We start from the raw sequence: 20,836 nt of genomic DNA on the forward strand, positions 1-20,836 counted from the left end.
AGCGATGAGAGTCGCTTCTGCCTTGGTGCCAATGATGGTCGTATGCGTGTTTGGCGCCGTGCAGGTGAGCGCCACAATCAGGACTGCATACGACCGAGGCACACAGGGCCAACACCCGGCATCATGGTGTTGGGAGCGATCTCCTACACTGGCCGTACACCACTGGTGATCTTCGAGGGGACACTGAATAGTGCACAGTACATCCAAACCGTCATCGAACCCATCGTTCTACCATTCCTAGACCGGCAAGGGAACTTGCTGTTCCAACAGGACAATGCACGTCCGCATGTATCCCGTGCCACCCAACGTGCTCTAGAAGGTGTAAGTCAACTACCCTGGCCAGCAAGATCTCCGGATCTGTCCCCCATTGAGCATGTTTGGGACTGGCTGAAGCGTCGTCTCACGCGGTCTGCACGTCCAGCACGAACGCTGGTCCAACTGAGGCGCCAGGTGGAAATGGCATGGCAAGCCGTTCCACAGGACTACATCCAGCATCTCTACGATCGTCTCCATGGGAGAATAGCAGCCTGCATTGCTGCGAAAGGTGGATATACACTGTACTAGTGCCGACATTGTGCATACTCTGTTGCCTGTGTCTATGTGCCTGTGGTTCTGTCAGTGTGATCATGTGATGTATCTGACCCCAGGAATGTGTCAATAAAGTTTCCCCTTCCTGGGACAATGAATTCACGGTGTTCTTATTTCAATTTCCAGGAGTGTATTACTGACATTTCACGATAACCGTGTCCTTCATCGTTCTTTCCCGTACGAATGACCTCCAAACCACACACGAAGCGACTTCAGCACTGCGGCTGCTGGAAATCACAGGTGAACTATGTAGGTCACTTGCGATGTTGAAAAAAGCTATCCCCCACCATGTGAGACGCCTAAAAATTTAAATCTAACTCACGCATAAAAACTTAAACCTATTCAGCGCTACACGGAGCGTTGCTCCTAGTCCTAAGGTTTTCCTCACAACTGATGGCCGTCGCAATTAACATTTGTGTCTTACAACTACTCGCGTAGTGAACTGTAATTCGCCGCTATAAAACTGTTCGTTTAATTGAAGGCTACTTCGTATCGCTCTCAGCCCCGCGATGGCTGCTCGCCGGCTGAGTTGCTTCACGGTCGTCCTCATCGAACCTTGATGTCTTTGCTGCATCCGCCGCATCAGGTTCCTGTGCAGCGGCACACTCCTGCTTTTGCTCCAGGCGACGTGGTATTCTATCGTAACTATCGCGGTTCACGGCGTTGGCTCGCAGGGCGCATTCTTCGCTGCCTCGGCCGCGCGATGTATTTGGTTATGGGGGCCTCTGGTGAGGTGCGTCGGCATCTCAATCAGCTGCGCCTCTGTCGTCGCCTGGGTTCTGCCGCTCCCCGTCTGCTTTCAGCGACGGAGCCGTCCGGTCAGCGCCCTGGGGACCCATCTACTGGCTCGCCTCATCCCCAGGTGTTACCGACGATGCCTTCCATTTTGCCCCATGGCGTCGCGCCGCCGCCGCCGCCGCCGGCGCAGCCCGCAGAAGACGCTTCGCTGCAGACGCCATCCGCCTCCCTGGGTCACGCGCCGCCGATCGCTTCCCGTGCCCAGCTGTCCTCCGCCATGGAACTCTTGCCCGCTCCGGACCACAAGGCGTCATCGCGCGTCGGATACCCCGACGCAATGGAGGTCGACCCTTCGGCCACGCATGTCTCATTACGGGCGCATACGCCGCATGTTGACGTGCACCCTGGAGTAGGTTTCCAGGCGTTTCCTAGCTCCCCTCGAACCGAATGGCCGGGTGCGGGTGGCACAGCCTCGCCTGTTATTAGGCTCCCCACCTCATCGCCTACGTCAACATGGGGCCCTCCCCACGGCGGGCGGAAGCCTTATAACACGACCGTTCGCCGATTTGCGGGGGAGGAATGTGGTGTCACCGCCAGACACCACACTTGCTAGGTGGTAGCTTAAATCGGCCGCGGTCCATTAGTACATGTCGGACCCCCGTGTCGCCACTGTCAGTACTTGCAGACCTAGCGCCACCACATGGCAGGTCTAGAGAGGCGGACTAGCACTCGCCCCAGTTGTACGGACGACATTGCTAGCGACTAGACGTACGAAGCCTTCCTCTCATTTGCCGAGAGACAGTTAGAATAGCCTTCAGCTAAGTCCATAGCTACGACCTAGCAAGGCGCAGTTAACCATATCTGGAGAGAGTCTTACTTGTATTCACCATAAACGATGTATACCAAAAAGGATGGATTAAAGTTAAGTATTCCCAAAGCAACATACTTTTCTTATTAGCATTCATTGAGCATCCTGTTTCAGACTTCACGATATTCTGGGTGAGCTTATAGCGTGCCTATTCGGCCCTTCAAAATAACACTGTGTCGGCACTTCTGTCGACACATAACAGATGCTATTTTTCAATCCAGAAACACAGCGCCAGTCAGCTCAATGGAAGCACACAGATTCACCGCCACCAAAAAAATTTCGGGTAACCGCCAGTGCTGAAAAAATGATGGTGTCCATGTTCTGGGACAGCGAGGGCGTAATCCTTACCCATTGCGTTCCAAAGGGCACTACGGTAACAGGTGCAGCCTACGAAAATGTTTTGAAGATCAAATTCCTTCCAGCACTGCAACAAAAACGTCCGGGAAGGGCTGCGCGTGTGCTGTTTCACCAAGACAACGCACCCGCACATCGAGCTAACGTTACGCAACAGTCTCTTCGTGATAACAACTTTGAAGTGATTCCTCATGCTCCCTACTCACCTAACCTGGCTCCTAGTGACTTTTGGCTTTTTCCAACAATGAAAGACACTCTCCGTGGCCGCACATTCACCAGCCGTGCTGCTATTGCCTCAGCGATTTTCCAGTGGTCAAAACAGACTCCTAAAGAAGCCTTCGCCGCTGCCATGGAATCATGGCGTCAGCGTTGTGAAAAATGTGTATGTCTGCAGGGCGATTAAGTCGAGAAGTAACGCCAGTTTCATCGATTTCGGGTGAGTAGTTAATTAGAAAAAAAAAATCAGAGGCCTTAGAACTTGAATGCACCTCGTAGAGCGGCATGTCGCCAACACTTCGCTCTCCCGGCCGTTGTTAATTTTCCGGACCGGAACCGCTACTTCTCAGTCAAATAGCTCCTCGGTTGGCCACACAAGAGCTTAGTGCCCCCGCTTGCCAACAGCACTCTCTTTAATAGTGAAGCAACGCTCTTGTCTTCAACTACACTTCATTTTCTTTGTCTTTCTGTCACTCACATCGTTATTTGCTTTCAACAACTTGCGAGGTGCCGGAGTGGGGAAGAGTTTGCACCTCTTTAATTCAGACGAATTTTTGCATGAGAACGAGACATGCACTCGACCCCCTCTTTATCTGCCACCTAATTAATTATGCACACAACGGTAACGGAAGAAACTGATGGTGGACCCTGCTAGTTGGTAAAATAAGGAGTGCACACTCACAATAATTTAACAAAAATCGTAATCTACTCAGAAGAAAAGAGAACTTTATCATAATAAACAACATGAAATGGGATTCTGCGAATATCTACGAAATGATATGCGGATTAAATACTATAATGGGATTTATTATACATTAGAACATGAATGCACATGATTATCGACACTTACAGTAGGTTAAAGGATGGGGTATACTGAAATATTATAAGAGTTGGCTCGAGAACAAGGGCCTCCTACTCTCAGTGATGCAATACATTGACGATAATGACTGGAGGCCCTAATGAATCAAATATTAATCTCCCGACTATATAGCAGTATCGCAATTAGTAGTGAGAGCTCAAATGGACTGACATGGAGAAACAAGCATGGTGGACTTGCAGCAAAGTGAGCGCGCGTGCTGCTGAGGGATTCAGTATAAAATTGACAAGGTCCTACAATGCCGGAGCCGCAAAATACTGTACCAGTACTGAAAACTGCAGCACGTCGTCGAAGGCAGCGTCCTGATGATGAAGACGCCGACTTCTGCCGTGCAGCAACTCTGTGTCAACCCCTGGCCTCGAAGGCTGTCCGAGAATTCTAAGTTCTTCCGAAAAAGAGCGACCAAGTCGCAAGACTGTCCGACTCCGAGGAAGATCAGATCCCGAATTCCACTCTGTGATGCGATGCAAGAGCGAAGCCAGCATTGCTCAACTTCCTACTCTCCTCGAAAAACCGCGAATCAGCATTCAGTGCAGATTCCAAAATTCCCCCACACTGTCTCGGAACATCATTCGCGCCAAAAGCGACCGTTCCCTCCAATTTCGAGCAGGGCTTTATGACGTCATCTAGCCTCAGTTTAAGTTGACCAATCATGCCTCTGCTATTCAGCAGAGGACACAATCTGCCATTTGACCGGCTACGAAAACAACCTGCCTAGAACACCGGCCATCCGGCGCCAGACAGTCGCACACAGCAGGGCACGGTCCACAAGTATTCTCAGAATCAAGAGGACAACGCGTTCAGTCGGTGCTAGGAATCTTCGTTCCGGACGCGCCGGAACGGTAAACACATAAACTGCGGCGATACTCAGACGTCTCGCAGGTCGTTTCACCCTGCAGACAATAGGCGAAACTGGACCGACGTCAGTCGTTCCGCCAGGCGCTTAAACCTATTGTACGTACCGCTTAGAATTCAGAGAAGTGCAGCCCCCAACCGGAAATGCAGTGTGCCACGTCCTCCGATGCTTGCCTCGCACAGGCCACCCAGGGAACTAACCCAACATCTATAGGAATCAAGTGAAAAGCATTTTTTGAGCTCTCAGTACAAATACCCTCATTACAATAACCTTATGCGGTCTGTTTCTACCGTGCAATGACATATAACATTAATAAAATTGATGAAAATGAAAGGAGACATGCAAAAGAGGGCATGTAACCTCTCGAACTTCGACGATGCTCCTCTCTCTCTCTCTCTCTCTCTCTCTCTCTCTCTGTCTCTCTCTCTCTCTCTCTCATTCCCCTTCTCTCTCTTTCCCCATGTCCACTCCTGCTATACCTATAAGTATATTTATTATTTTTGCCGTTTCTAAGTGTTATATTCCATACTAAATACATGGCCTACTTTAACACATCTGTCATCATGAAAGTAATTATGAAATATGTAGAGTGCCTGTAAGAGAGCGTCTTATCGCTCTAACCTTGCCAGGATAAATAAATTAGTAAACAGAAAAATAAAATAAAAATCATCATCTTGTACCAGTCACGATCACCAGCTTTTAACTGGTGTCCAAAAAGTAGCCAGTTGAAAATTTCAGATTACTGTCAGGATATGACGCTGTCGTCAGTTTAAAACTATGGAGGGAAAGAAGCACACCAAGAGAGTAACCCACAAGCATGATATTTGTTTTTTTATTTATCGTTTCATCCCCCACCTGCACATGGAGGAACAAGCATATTGCTTTCTTATGTCTGAATGTTGTTAAAAATATATACAGACAGTTTTGTTTACAGTTACAGTGATTAATATCATAGGATTAAAATACAACCAAAAGATTTGTTTTGATGATTTGATATTAAAACAGGTATGGCGATTGTATGGCTGCCTCTAAGAAGATGATGCTACTTCTGGCAAGTCCTTTAAGATCAACTCCCCTTAAACGCAGTGAGCCTGGTAAGGGAGGATGGAAGAATAAGGGGCAATAGGGCAACATAGATACACGGATCGCTATGTCTGGAGTGATCGTTAGGGAGGAGGGGGGCAGGGGGGGAGGGGGGAATTGGCTATAATCTGGGAAGGGCGATATGTGAGTGCAAGCTGGAACATGAAGAAGCGTGCGTGGGTCAGGAGGTTGAGAGAGGTATTCAGACGTTGATCTGAGGAAAGTACATGGAGACCAGGGCTATAGCTGTTTGGATGAGTAGATGTGAGGACGGATTTCTAGGCCATGAAGAGGGAGCCTGCATAGGGTTGGAAGGTGTGAAGGTGGAGGGAGATTCTGTTCAAATGGCTCTGAGCCCTATGGGACTTAACATCTGTGGTCATCAGTCGCCTAGAACTTAGAACTACTTAAACCTAACTAACCTAAGGACATCACACACATCCATGCCCGAGGCAGGATTCGAACCTGCGACCGTAGCGGTCACGCGGTTCCAGACTGAAGCGCTAGAACCGCACGGCCACACCGGCCGGCGGAGAGTCTGTCATTTGTTGGCAGTGGTCTGGGAGTTAACGAGGTCAGGCCGCTTGCTCTGGTTGGCCTTGTGTTGGGGACTCAGTGCCACCTCGTGTATCTGTGCCTGAGTTCTGCCCCACCTGGAAGCAGCCAGTTCTTGCAGTTTTATCTGATAAGTCGTATGATCTTCCACCACAGCTTATTCCTGTTATTGTCTGACCTCCTTATAGATGCTTTCGTGTGATATTTTTGGATCATGAAAAAGAGTAGGCTCCAAAAAAGGAGTGGATTCAATATTGTGAGATTTTCTCCATTTTCCATTGTCAGTACGGAACTTTCAACTGTAGTGCATTTTGCAAAATAAGGCATTGTGGTTCTATTCAGTAGCATCATTTTACGACCTACTTCAGCCTGTTGCAATCATTGACCTCACACCAAAAGCGAGGAAAGAGAAGATTCAAGGCCTGGATGCAAGTAATGTTTAGATAGGTTAAATACTGACCCACCAAATGGTTTCTCACCTCGTGGTACCTCAAAGTGAAAGTTAGTTACAGGGCAGGATACATTGATATATGGGCAAGAGTCGAATTAGTTATCCTTAGGAAAGGAGAGGTAGGAGATAAAAGATAAGATAACTTGTGAAAAGGCTATGAACGCACTTACATCGCTGTTGAATCACAGAGTCAAGATGATGTTGTTGATGATTAAGATGATATGTTGGTTTGGGTGTACGGCAGTCAGGTCTTTATCCTGAACCCAAATCTATTATGAGACGAATATACAGAGCCAAGTAGGAATAGGAAAACGCCTGGATTAGTATGACTGACAATAAGCTATAACGGTTAAACCTCACAATAATCCATGTAGTACCTCCATCCAGTCGTGAAGAGGAGACGAAATTCCTTTTACTCGTTGGCCGTACTATGTTAGTGAATGGCTACCTATTCCTTTGCGAGGACACGTCTTTGGGTGATGCACATGTCACGTTGCCATCAGTGACACATGATATAACTTATTTTAACGCTGACAGAAATGCGATCCTTGGTTCGAACGAGCTCTTGCTAGCCAGTTAGGTAGACTTAAACTTACATTTTTTGTCGGAACCATTTTCTTAAACGGTAGGAGCGGCCTGGGTCATCCAATAATAATTTACGTGTTCAATCAGCCACTTATAGTTAAATAACCTACATTTACCTTCCTTTTTTGTGGAATGTTTTCTAATTCAAAATTTTTTTAACCGTCGGCGTCTCTTGTGACGTCATTCGTGGCACTTCTAGTTGCCGTAGGGCTCATGAACTCGTCAACAGGTGGCGCAACTTTTGAATAACGTCTCACTTCTCATCGGGGAATAGTCAGTTGAGAAAACAGCGACCTATGAAGACCATTTCTCCTTCTACCTCCACTAAAGGTAAAACCGAAGGGTTAGGCAAGTGAGAAAAAATCCTATGTATGTTACTCCACTGACTAGAAGTTTATGTTACACACTTTTAGACGAACTAAGTGTAGATGATGGTAAGCATTTCAGTTGCCTTCGAAGTCGAAATTTCCATTTTACGATTTGCTTGTTTACATACATGAAGATGACGTGGAATAAATATAGAACGAAACAAGTGTTTTTCAGCAGAAGCATAACTGGTCCTCATACTGAGGAAATTCTTCCCATATTCGTTACTACATTTGTCATAATGTAGCCTTTTAATAATATATATAGTTTTGTGTGTTGCTGTCCTTAGCGTTAGTTAATTTAAGTTAGATTAAGTAGTGTGTAAACCTAGGGACCGATGACCTCAGTAGTTTGGTTCCACAGAACTTACCACAAATTTCCACTTTTTTCCTCTCTCTCTTGTTTTTGTAGTCATCAGTCTTTCTACCAGTTTGATTCCCGCTGACACTTCCTGTTCCAATTTTTTCCTCTTTATTTGCCATTTGCTCTTATACATCTGTTTCATCAAAAAATGACTCATTTCATCGCTAAATAGTAATAAATTTCTAACAAAATTCGAGTCGAGAGGCTACAAAAGGTAGTACTAAGAACCAAAATTATAGTTGTCTGGCTTGTGAAGAAATATTGAAACTTCCTAAAGAACATGTATAAAATCTACTGTAAACTGTGAAATGAAACAATATTCAGTGGATAATTCTCGGAGATAGACAGGGCACAATAAATTGCAGTGGAAAGAACATTTTGTCTTACTTAATTCTCCGGTTTGAATATAGAATTAAATTAACAACTAAATATTTTTTCAGTTGAGTGAGTAAAATGCGATATGGTACACGCTCGAGGGCCTATTTAAGAGTGTGTGTGTGTGTGTGTGTGAAATCTTACGGGACTTAACTGCTAAGGTCATCAGTCCCTAAGCTTACACACTACTTAACCTAAATTATCCTAACGACAAACACAAACAACCATGCCCGAGGGAGGACTCGAACCTCCGCCGGAACCAGCCGCACAGTCCATGACTGCAGCGCCCTAGACCGCTCGGCTAATCCCTCGCGGCTCCTATTTAAGCAGCGCAATTCAAACAGCATTTGTGGATGTATTTTATAATGCCGCAATTACAGTTCTCGGCCACTCTTCGTCTTCAAAACGTTGTCTCAAGACAAATGAGCTGTGTTGATAACTTTCAACATTTCTTTACCACTGCCGATAAAGGCACCTCAACTGGCAACAGCTCACCACAATAAACGATCGCTGACGACATGTCACCGTAAAAGAATGTCCCAAGTACACACCGGTATTCAGCGGGTCCGCGCTAATAGAGGCTACAGCAGTAATCAAACTTCTTAAAAAAAAATGCCAAGAGTTACCACTCAGTAAGTGTTGACAGTAGCACTGAGGACGTGAATGAGGTGCGAAGTTAAATGTTCGGAAATTATTATCAAACATTTTAAGTTAATCAAGCACTGAATCAGGATACAAAGTTTTCGGCTGTGAGCAGAAGGCGAACGCGGAGAGAAATACTGCACAACATTCAATAAATAAATGAAAAGAGAATTTTTTCCTTTATTAGTCTGGAAGCCTCTCTTGGGATGGGGCCATTTTAGAAACGACGGGCTTTTTGTAATGGTGAAGCAGGCAGCGTGAATTATGAGAAGCTGTGGATCTGGCCGCAACAGTGGCGCTCTGTTCGATGGGAGAGCAGGCGGCGCTTGAAATAAGACAGGTACACAGAACGTGATATATTAAGCCGCCACTGTCAGCCTGCCTAATGGCAATAAGCGTCGCCTCCGTCTAGCTCTTAAAAACGTCGTTGATTCCATTTGTAATGAAACGTCTCCGGTTTCTGAATCGATTAAAGCTTCCTTAAGAATCCGGTCTCTGTCTGTGACATCGCTCCAAACTTTTGCATTCGATCTACATAAAGACGCAGTTTTGGGTTTGCGAGAATAGAGAGTCGAGACGTGGTCTGGAGTCACAGTTTGCTGAAATAACTTCATAACTATGCTGAAAACTGAACACAATCTGCTGTTTCAGTCATTACGGTTTAGTGACTAAATAACTTGTTGAGTGAGTCTTTCACTCTGCAGCAGAGAGTGTGCTGTTTTGAAACTTCCTGAGAGATTATACTCTATCTGACCAAAAGTATCCGGACACCCCTAAGTAACGTCGAATTGACCGCTAGATGTCACGATAGGAAGACCCGCCAGTATAAAAGGAGGCAGGGTGTACTAAGTTGTCAGTAGAGAAGCAGTAATAGCACAATCTGTCCATCAGGAGAGCTCACTGACCTCGAACGCCGACCAGTCATTCCACAGTGTGACTATTATTGAACTACATGGAAAAAAAAACTAACGCGTGTACGCACTTTATTCAACATGGCCGGCCGGGGTGGCCGAGCGGTTCTAGGCGCTAAAGTCTGGAACCACGTGACCGCTACGGTCGCAGGTTCGAACCCTGCCTCGGGCATGGATGTGTGTGATGTCCTTAGGTTAGTTAGGTTTAACTAGTTCTAAGTTCTAGGGGACTGATGACCTCAGAAGTTAAATCCCATAGTGCTCAGAGCCATTTGAGCCATTTTTATACAGCATGTAAACGTCACTGCAGATATTCAGATTTAGGTTATGACGTGTCCGATATGGCTGCCATCATTGGCGATGATGTGGCGCAAACGTATAGCGAAATTCTGCATGACTCTCTGAAGTGTCGGTACGTCGATGCTGTCAATGATCTCTTGAATGGCTGTTTTCAGCTCAGCAATAGTGTAATATGGCAAGAACTATGCCCCTTACATGAAGTCATTAAATATCACCTAACTCACGTTGAGCGAACAGTAGGGCTGAACAAAAATGACTGACAAGGCACAATGCATCTTGTAGAGGATATATTATGGACGTATTGGAATAATTAATGTTGGGTGATGGTTTTAAAGTAATTCACACAACATGAAAAACTTTGTGGAAACGCGTCGATTTACTGGGGGTTAGTTTAGCCCAGGGAAGTGTACAGAGTTGACCGCGGCGCGCGGCTGTGGAGCGGCGAAGAGAAGCGACAATAGGCAGCTTAGGGCAGCTCAAACTCTGAGAAAGTGGTAACGCGGCATGGCCTCCAGCCGCCTTAAGATGAGTGACAGTGAGTAGGTGGTTGACCCCATGCGGGTCTACTGAGAACTTGTACGCCTGTTGATAAATGTCCGTCGTCCCGTTTTCAGTGAAACATGCGAGAAAGCCGCGCAAAGCTGCTAGGAGTGAATAGACGAGTGCAGCCTTGCAGCACCACGAGGTCGGCCGACGTCCACACACCGACGCCGCTCCGCCACGCTGTATTCGGTGATATTGCGCCCGCTCAGACCACTGATTAATTTTTTGGGTCACATCGGCAAAGTTTCCACGAAGGTTTCATGGGCCGTGTACTGTAGAATTCTTCTCGCACTTCGCATTACGCCTGGGTGAGTCAATAGGAATTACCTTTGAGTTATCGAGCTTCCCTCCACGCAAACGCAATTTATTACCACTGCCTGTTAGGAGAGTCATGTAATGTGATGATTGAAGGTCATGAGTCAAAAAATAAATCTGTGCTAATCGTCTGCATCTGTTTTCACTCAAGTAGTTGAAATCCCAAGTCACTTTCTTAATTAATTTTATGTTCAACATTTGCATCTGGTGTTCAATAGCTGCATATAACATCAATGTGCACCCCATTTTAATTAAAAGTGATCAATTCTGAATCAATTAATGTCTACACTGCCACCGCAGTTCAATCAGGAGTCACAGGGCCTTATTACTTCCTTTTCGTTATCCAATATTGTGGCAGTTTTGCACTCTCTGTTGATCTGTTAGTCAATTAGCTGGGGTGAACACACGCCAAAACCAGATGACGGGTGGGGTGTTACAATAGTTTTGGGGTTATTTCTGTACACCTTGTCTTTAGTATAACCCCACAAAAAGAAGTCGCTTGTGTTCAGATCCGAAGAATATGCGGGCCAATCGAGGCCCATGCAAGTGGCCCCTGGGTACCCCAGAGACAGAATGCGATCTCCAAAGTGCTCCTCCAGGACATCGCTCTCCTGCTATGGGTGGGGTCGAGCTCCGTCTTGCATGAACCACATCTTGTCGAATAAAGAGGGTGAAATCATCTTTCAAACCCTTCACGTACCGTTTGGTGTCATCAAGAAATATCGCCCCGATTATTTCGCGACTGGACATTGCACTTCTCGATAGCGATATGCTGATTCTGAGTCTCCTAAATGCGCCAATTTTGGTTGCTGACGAACCCATCCAAATGGAAGTGGCCGCCAACAACTAGGCGCTTCCGCGTGCGCATACTAATTCCCATCATGCTCCGCGTCAAACCTTGCAGTTTGAACCTCGTAACTCAAACCGTTCAGAAGTTATGACTATTACATTTCGTACAATTCAATAACTGTCACCCTATAGGTAAACCTGAGTGACAAATATATCAGGGACACGCCAGCCCTTCTAAAGCTGCCCAAGTCGACTGGTATGGTAGTGAAGTGGAAAAGCCAAGGGACAACCACAACTAACCTAGACCAGACTGACCTTATGTGCTGACGGATAGGGACCTTCGAGCATTCCGGCGGGTAGTTGTAAAAATTGCATGAAGTTACCAAAGGAATCACTCGTGAGTTCCAGATTGGTACGAGTTGTCCAGCTAGTACAGGTCCTGTACGTAGAGAGTTAAAAAGAGTGGGGTATAATAGCCTAGCAGCTCACCAGAAGGAACAAATTCTTGTAGTCAGTGCTAAGCGAGGCTTCAGGCACTGTAAAGAGCGACGCCACTGAACAGTGCACGACTGGAAACGAGTGATTTGTAATGATGAATCACACTATACCTTGTGACAATCCTGGTGGGGGTGTCTGCATTTGGCAGATGCCAGAAGAACGTTACGTGCCATCTTGCGTAGTGCCAATAATGAGCTATGGAGGAGATGGTGTTACGGTAAGGGGGTGTTTTTCGTGGTTAGGGTGTGGTCTCCTTATTGCGCTTTAGGAGACACAAATACAGAAGGTATGTTAAGGTATTGTGTACTGTCTACAGTAAAGGAACAGTTCGGAAGTAATACTTGTAGTAAAATCAGCACTTGTGAGGTAATGGTTTATGGATAAAACATCCTTGAAATACACTGTTCTGCCCCGTGTCCCTACCTGAGCCGGGGTGGCCGAGCGGTTCTAGGCGCTACAGTCTGGAACAGCGCGACCGCTACGGTCGCAGGTTCGAATCCTGCCTCGGGCATGGATGTGTGTGATGTCCTTATGTTAGTTTGGTTTAAGTAGTTCTAAGTTCTAGGGGAATGATGACCTCAGAAGTTAATTCCCATAGTGCTCAGAGCCATTTGAACCAACACCTTTGGGATGAGTTAGAACGTTGTCTTCGCTCCAGGCCCCAGCGTCCATCATCAGTGTCTTCTCTGGTGTCGGCTCTTCAGGAAGAAAGGGCTGCCATTCGTGCACAGTGATTCGTACACCTCACTGGAACTGTCCCCAGTGTAGCTGAATTCGTCATGAAGACGACGGGTGGACACATGTCATATTATTGTCCATTTGTAGATGTCTAGATAGATTTGATCAGACAGTGTAACTGTGTGTAAGAACGACACTCGAACCTGAAACTTTGCCTTTAGTCAGTACTGCTCTCCAGGTACGCTCCACTTCATAGTGAAAGATTTATTCTGGAAGGAATCGGATAGGCTCTGACGGAGCCATTTCTCCACGACTTCCTTCCTTCCAGCAATAATCCAACACAGGGAGCAGGAGAGCCTCTTTGGAGTTTGGAAAGTGGAGGAGAGGTATTGACGGAAGTGAAAGGGTACGACGTGAGTAGTGCCTGGATAGCTTATCTGGTGATAAAGGAAAATGTTCCGTGATTTTCGAGGGATATAAGGAGAGGAGGCAGTTTTTTTTTTTCGGACGCATCGACAATATTCTGTGCTCAGCTCGGGTTTGATCGTTGATTACACAGAATTTGTTTATGTGTACACGGAGTGTTTCCAACGAGAAAGTAAATACTGATCGAAAGAAATATTAAAGTTTTCTGAGCTCTGTAATTATGGAAACGTGGTTCTGCCTTGAGCACGTCACTCTCGTTTAACATCCAAACGTGTTTTGGAGAAGTTTCTCCATCATCAGTGAATTCATTTATTCTGTATCAGATAACACGTAAAGAGATAACAGTTTTGATGTTATGGTAATTACATTTATAAGATTTTTAACAGATAAATACCCACAGAAAATATACATGCTGATGGTTATGTGTCTGTCTGACATTTGAAGTAAAGCTGATATTTTGCTCCAGTTTGTCATCTGTAATTAATCAGTGTTTTTCAATGTTATGCTGCACGTATTAGGCAAAATGTTAGGCCTAAAACAAAACTATTGCTTTTTTCACTTGGCTGATGTTAGATTATAGTAGTCCTTCTACATGTGAAACTTCTCTGAAACATGTGTGGGTGTTCAACAAGAAGAATTTGTCTTTGTCCAAGGCACAACCATACTTCCATAATTGTATATTAGTAAGCAAACAAGAACAAAATAAGAGTTTCAACAACAGGTCGTTTTCGGTTTCTTCATACTTTAAAAGATTTTGTTTGGAACAGGAACACTGAACTCATGATCACTGAACACAGAATGAAACAGAACAGTTCTCATGAATAGTTTAGAGCAGGGACAGCCAAGAATTCTGTATGTGTGCAGTGCTCTCGCTCGCATGCAGAGCTCTGTCCCCCGACTGCACTTTTCTCCCCCAAGTACGCCACGCAGTCTGATCCAAAGCTGGGGGAAGAGGGGCAAAGTACGACAGCGCCGCATTTAAATGGCAATGGCAGTGTGGTCATGTAAGAAACACTGAACGTCTTGCATGCAGCTTGATTTTATATTTCGTGTTTCACAACAACATATATCAGAAAGAAAACAAATTTTCAGTATTATTTAATTATTTTTGAGCGCTGGTACAAAATGTCGGCATACGGATAGCCACAGATAATGGCACAGATTTTCGTCACTCTGGTTGCCACGTTTCATAATCGAAAAAAGCTCTTCACACACACACACGTTGATCGATACATTGTATCACGCTTGCAGCATCGTTATGGAGAGGTGCAAAATCTTCCTAAGGGAAACAACGTAGACCTCTTGGACAATTATGTCGTTAAAGAATGTGTACGTTAAACAGATTACATTTTAGATCGATAAGTGCCATTTGCAAATGCACAGGGGCGCTTTCAACTGAAACAGCAAACGGTCTCCAAATCAGCTCAAAACCGGATGTAGGACTGGCAGTGTCCTCAAAACGTTTAGAAAACTATCCTTTTAATTCCCTCAAGACTGCAGTGAATTCTTCAAACCTCGCGTTTTCTTAATACCGGTGAGTTTATGGATATGGACCGCGTTTTTTGTCAGAATTTGTCCCTTCCACAATGCGATTTTCTTGTTAAATGCATCGTCATCAAATCAGAAGTAAGTTGTTTCTCACCTTCCAATGGGCACTGTGCACTCAACTCCACTTAAAATGCAAGTTCAGAGATCCGTTATCGATGTTCTAGTTTTTGTTCCTGCATTCATTTTTCCTTTAGAAGTTGATAAATAGCGGGTTTAAAATTGCAAAATTGTTTCAGGCGTACTTCTTGAGTTAACGAACGCACTTTTTAGTAATACATAAAGTGTCCTACTCTTCGTTCAGTTCCATCAAAAACTGTTACAATTGACAGTATAATAATCTGTACGACTTCTATAAAATTTACTATTCGAACTACCAGTCTCTTCATGTGTCCCATGATTGTATATTTAGCACAATATGCTTCTTGATGTGCAGTACGATGAATGCCGTACTAATAGTTTGTCAATCAGATAATGACATGATTATTAGAAACATGCACCAAAATAGCTGCTTATAGTTACTAATCTTTATTCACGACAGATTGTTTTGGAATTTATCGTCATTGTCCAGTACGTCTAGACTGATGTTACATCCATAATACGTCGATAGTGAACTGTCTTATAAGTGTCACTGTTTTGATAACGTAAACATATCGAAAATAAAACGTTAATTATGGGAAAGCAGTAGTCTGACCGTCTCACACTTACGACGCTATATGTTTACAAAGATTATGCATAGTCAGACATACGTCATCCTGCTGGCTCTAAAGAAAAAAAAAATTGACAATGTCGTCTGTAAATCATTGTACTTTTTTGCTCTTTCATCGTCGTACTAAATCTTAAAATTCCTTCTGCATGCTGCTGTAATGACGTTCCTTAACAAATCTGGGTTACACATCAATTATACGACTGTATAATAGATACTGATAATTCTCATCCTTCTTTTTTGTGATTACCATTCATTTTAAAAGGTTGTGACGACACATTGCCAGGCCGCCTCCTTCATACCATGAACCAACGACTTTGAAAGTAAAATTTTGTCAATCGTTCTGACTAAAAACCCTAAGAAGTTCTGGACATACGTAGGATCCGTAAGCGGTTCTAAATGATGTATTCAGTCACTTGGTGGCCATAACGTGACCGAAACGGAAAATGACACCCAAGGAAGTGTAATAGGACCGTTACTGTTTACAGTGCACATAAATGATATGCTAGAGTGCGTCGGAAGCTCTTTAAGGCTGTTCGCAGACGATGCGGCTGCCTATGAGAAGGTAGCAACGCCAGGGGACAGTACCGATTTGCAGGACGTATAGAGGATTGATTATTGGTACAGGGATTGGCTGATGAGCCTGAACGCAAATAAATGTAACGTATTGCGCAGATACAGGAAAAGAAACCCACTACTGAACAACTATACTATCGATGACAAATTTCTGGAAACAGTAGATACCGTAAAATATCTAGAAGTACCTACGCGGAATGACCATAAGTGGAACGGCCACATAAAACAAATGGTAGCAGAAATAGATGCGGGACTGAGGTTCGTAGGAAGAATCTGAATAAAATGTAATTTGTCCACTAAGGAAGTGACTTGCAAGGCGCTTGTTCGACCGATTCTTGAGTATTGTTCGTGAGTCTTGGACCATTACCAGGTAGGACTGATAGAAGAGGTAGAGAAGGTCCAAAGAAGAGCGGCGCGTTTCGTTGCGGGATCGTTAAGTCGGCGCGTGAGCGTTCCACAAATGCTCAAAAAATTACAGTGGGAAACACTGCAAGTGAGGCTTTATGGATCATAGAGAGATTTACTATTGAAATTTCGAGTCCTCCCACGTACGACTGTCGAAATGACCGCAACGAGAAAATTCAAGAAATTAGATTCAAATGGTTCAAATGGCTCTAAGCACTATGGGACTAAACATCTGAGGTCATCAGTCCCCTAGACTTAGAACTAACCTAAGGACATCACACACATCCATGCCCGAGGCAGGATTCGAACCTGCGACCGTAGCAGCAGCGCGGTTCCGGACTGAAGCGCCTAGAACCGCTATGCCACAGCGGCCGGCCAAGAAATTAGAGATAGCACGGAGATTTGCCGATATTCATTCTTCCCACTCGCCATTCGTGAATGGTACAGGAAAGGGGCATCAGTTAGAGGCACCAGAAGTAACCCACGCCACACTCCGTCACATGACTTGTGGAGTATTGATGTAGACGTAGATAAACAGCGCTGACATCACGATTCTGCCGAACTGAAGAAAGTTGTGCCGGCTGAGAAATGTCTCGCCGCACTGCAAAATGAAATGTACTGTGTCGAGTACTTCCATGAAGCGCCGAAGCCGAGACGTACCGAGCGTTGCCAAAATAGGCCGAGCCTCGGAACGCACAAGTATAGTTTTGTACACATGTGGCCGACCATAGTTTAGAGGATACGAGTTAATACAGGAGAACATATCCAACCTCGCGACACACAAGGTCACCATTTCTCCGTGAAACTGGTTCAGGGAGATAGCGAAGAGGAAGTGGAACTGCCACACACCCAATGTAAATTACACAAATTGAATGGATATTTAGCTTAAGCTGTGTTTCCCTTAACACTTTCCACACTGAGCCGTTTAGACACGTTTGGCCCTGCGGACTGGCACTTTTCAAGCAGTTTCATGGGCTTTTTATAGAAGTTACGAAGATAATGCAAGGAGAGTAAACCATTCACATTACAGTTTGAAACTTCTCTTTCTAATGCTTTATACATTTTTTTCCTGACCGTAAATGATATTTTTTCTAGAATTTTGAAACTCGAATGTTTTCCAAAAAAGATGAAAATTCAAACTTCTAAAACTCATTATGTTTAATGTTTGAAAGAAATAAGCGTGTACAAAAGAACATATGTTATTGAAAAATCAAGTGTATACAAGAAAAATTCAATATCGAAGTGCAGATTTTTTATATCAAGCATAATTTATTTGGGTATGGTACTCTTTGAAACAGTCGGCTACGCAGAGACCCACATTACATTGCTTACACCACCATCGTGTTTCTTTTCTAACTCTTTTCCCAGTTTCTTTTTTCCCTTCATCTGAACACACTTTACAGTGCAATATAATAGAGAAAAGCAAGTACTTTTCAGGTATCTTTACTACTGACCACCATTGCCACATAGACTTCCTTTTCATAGACTTCTTATTCATTTCATAAATTTTTAGTCCTGCATACCTGTTTGTTTCAACGGTTTTTTATCATCTCACTATCGAAAAACGCTGAGAAGCATTCAAATTCGCTACAGTTTTGATCCATTTGCAAAGTTACACCATTAGCACTATTGAACACTAGTGAATCAGGCTGGTTGCCAACTCAAGTAAGAGTACTAGAACCCTCATCTTCATCTATCCATAAATAAATAAATAAATACACATATAAATCGCTATAAACATATCAAAATAATTTGAGTCAATATTTGATTCTATAGTAACTTGAATATTATTTCGTAACGATATTTTTCGATATTACAGGTCCGTACCTGAACTGTTGGAGGTTTCAAAAAATACGTCTAAAGGTTCGTTTTCAATATGCACATCAGAGTTGTCCTCCTCTGATCCGGACGAACAACCAAAAATATTCCATGCTGCTTACACAACACAAACACGCAAAGTGCACTAGGTCCAAATCGGAAGTTATGTGACTATGCCCGTGAAAACCGATCGTGTGTTGCCTACGCTCAAGCTACATACTCATAGTGACTTTGTTTGAAAGTAAATGAACTACTCTTGCCGTCAGTTCAATTGACGAAACATACAGCGCACGTTTTCGCATTACAAACGCGCGATATACAAAGCAACGTACGGCACATGGATTCAATCCAAAAAGGTACATTTACTAGGACGTATTGAGTACGGACTTAGTGTAGAAAGCGTTAACTGAAGGATAGAAGAAGAAATGACAAAAATGTCTGAATAACTTCCAATCAGAAACAAGAAATATCTTTAGTTGCGTAACAGAGATTTCTAGATAGTAAATAGTTGTAATATTTCTAGATAATACACAGCTGATTAGTATCTGCTGAGAACATTCTTCTTGTTCGCCAACTCCAGTTCCAAACCACACGTATAGTAACTTTTAACTTCACTGTACTAAAGAAAATACTCAAAATATTTGCTGTCGGCATCTTTTTTGCTACACCCTAACATTACAAAATTTCTGTTAAACTTCCTGTTACAGTCTCCTATTCGCTAAATAACACATTTAGAATTTCATACCGAAGGTATGTATCATTGTAGGTCGAGCTGCAACAAAAGCTTCTAGGCGTTTCAGCTGCATCAACTTGTGAGATTTTGCAACATTATCATCAGCACATTCTCTTTCCCATCTTTTGGGAGATGGAAAGAGAGAGTAAGCTATTTTAATAAAGGCTATTCGTTTAAATACATCAAGTCTGCAAAAAATTGTATAAATTCATTCTGAAGTAACATTTTTCAGAAAGCACACACTTTGCAGCCACATTTCCTTTAACAATATACGTATTGTGTGTACTCTGTACACTTTGTGACCGCGGTCATCCCATTAATAAAACTGTTTCTATTAAATATATATCTTAACAGCACATTCGGTTGCTCATGTTCAGGTCTGTTTTCTGGAGTACACGTGATAGATTTACGTAGTTTTCCATCTAAAACTAATAAGAATTTTTAGGTTTCTATACTTTTTATGAAATGCCAACTTAGGTCTAAAACAGAATCATTTGTGTTTGAACTATTTTCTGTCATTGTTATGATTTTTTTAGTTATTACTGTTATTTTCTTGTTACTATTTCTGCCAAACTATTGTTTTAATTATGTTTACTTCCCTTTCCCACGTTTGAACTAATATTTTTTGTATTTGTTTGCGAAAATAAGCTAGTTGTAAATAAGCAGACATAAAAATCTTTTCCCAAGCTCACGAAGTTACAAATTTCAGCTCGCAAGAAAGCACATTTCCTCACGCTATTACAAAAATCGTAGTACAAGCGACAAAGATAGAAATAAAAGTAATTTAGATGTCAATCTGATACATATAGCAACGAGTCAATAGAAGTAGCCGGCCAGTGTGGCCGAGCGGTTCTAGGCGCTTCAGTCTGTAACCGCGCGACCGCTACGGTCGCAGGTTCGAATCCTGCCTCGGGCATGGATGTGTATGATGTCCTTAGGGTAGTTAGGTTTAAGTGGTTCTAAGTTATAGGGGACTGATGACCTCAGATGTTAAGTCCCATAGTGCTCAGAGCCATTTGAATAGAAGTAGTAAGCAAACAACCAGAATTCAGTGATAAAATATCTCAAACTCCAGTAGTTCGATTTCAGACTTAAGTTTCCGTCTGATAGAAAGTGGGTATACTGGTAAACATAGCCTCATCACGAAGTTTGCTTTGAACACCACAGAGCTTTTTTTTTATTTTATTTTATTTTCCTTGGCATTGTCTTATTAGGAGCGATATGCAGTTGCCTTCATCCGACCTTCGAGCTGACTTATCCAGCTTGTTGCTGGGGATCCTACAGTTTAACACGAACTACGAACTTCTGGGTAGCTTGTCATTTTTGACATTAACACGTAATTTCCAGATGTATAAGAAGCCGTGACTGATAGAAAAAATCTCGAACAAACTTTAGCCCCACTCCCTTTGTATTTGTCTGCCATTTTTCGACGGAGCCATCTAGAGCACCGTAGGAAATACAGCAACCTAAAATAATCTTTGTAAGTTGGCAATAAGAAACAGTGTACAGCTACATCTTCTACTGCAGAAATGGTTCAAATGGCTCTGAGCACTATGGGACTTAACATCTGTGGTCATCAGTCCCCTAGAACTTAGAACTACTTAAACCTAACTAACCTAAGGACATCACACACATCCATGCCCGAGGCAGGATTCGAACCTGCGACCGTAGCAGTC

The sequence above is a fragment of the Schistocerca cancellata genome, chromosome 4, assembly GCF_023864275.1.
Source record: "Schistocerca cancellata isolate TAMUIC-IGC-003103 chromosome 4, iqSchCanc2.1, whole genome shotgun sequence".
Taxonomy (NCBI): domain Eukaryota; kingdom Metazoa; phylum Arthropoda; class Insecta; order Orthoptera; family Acrididae; genus Schistocerca; species Schistocerca cancellata.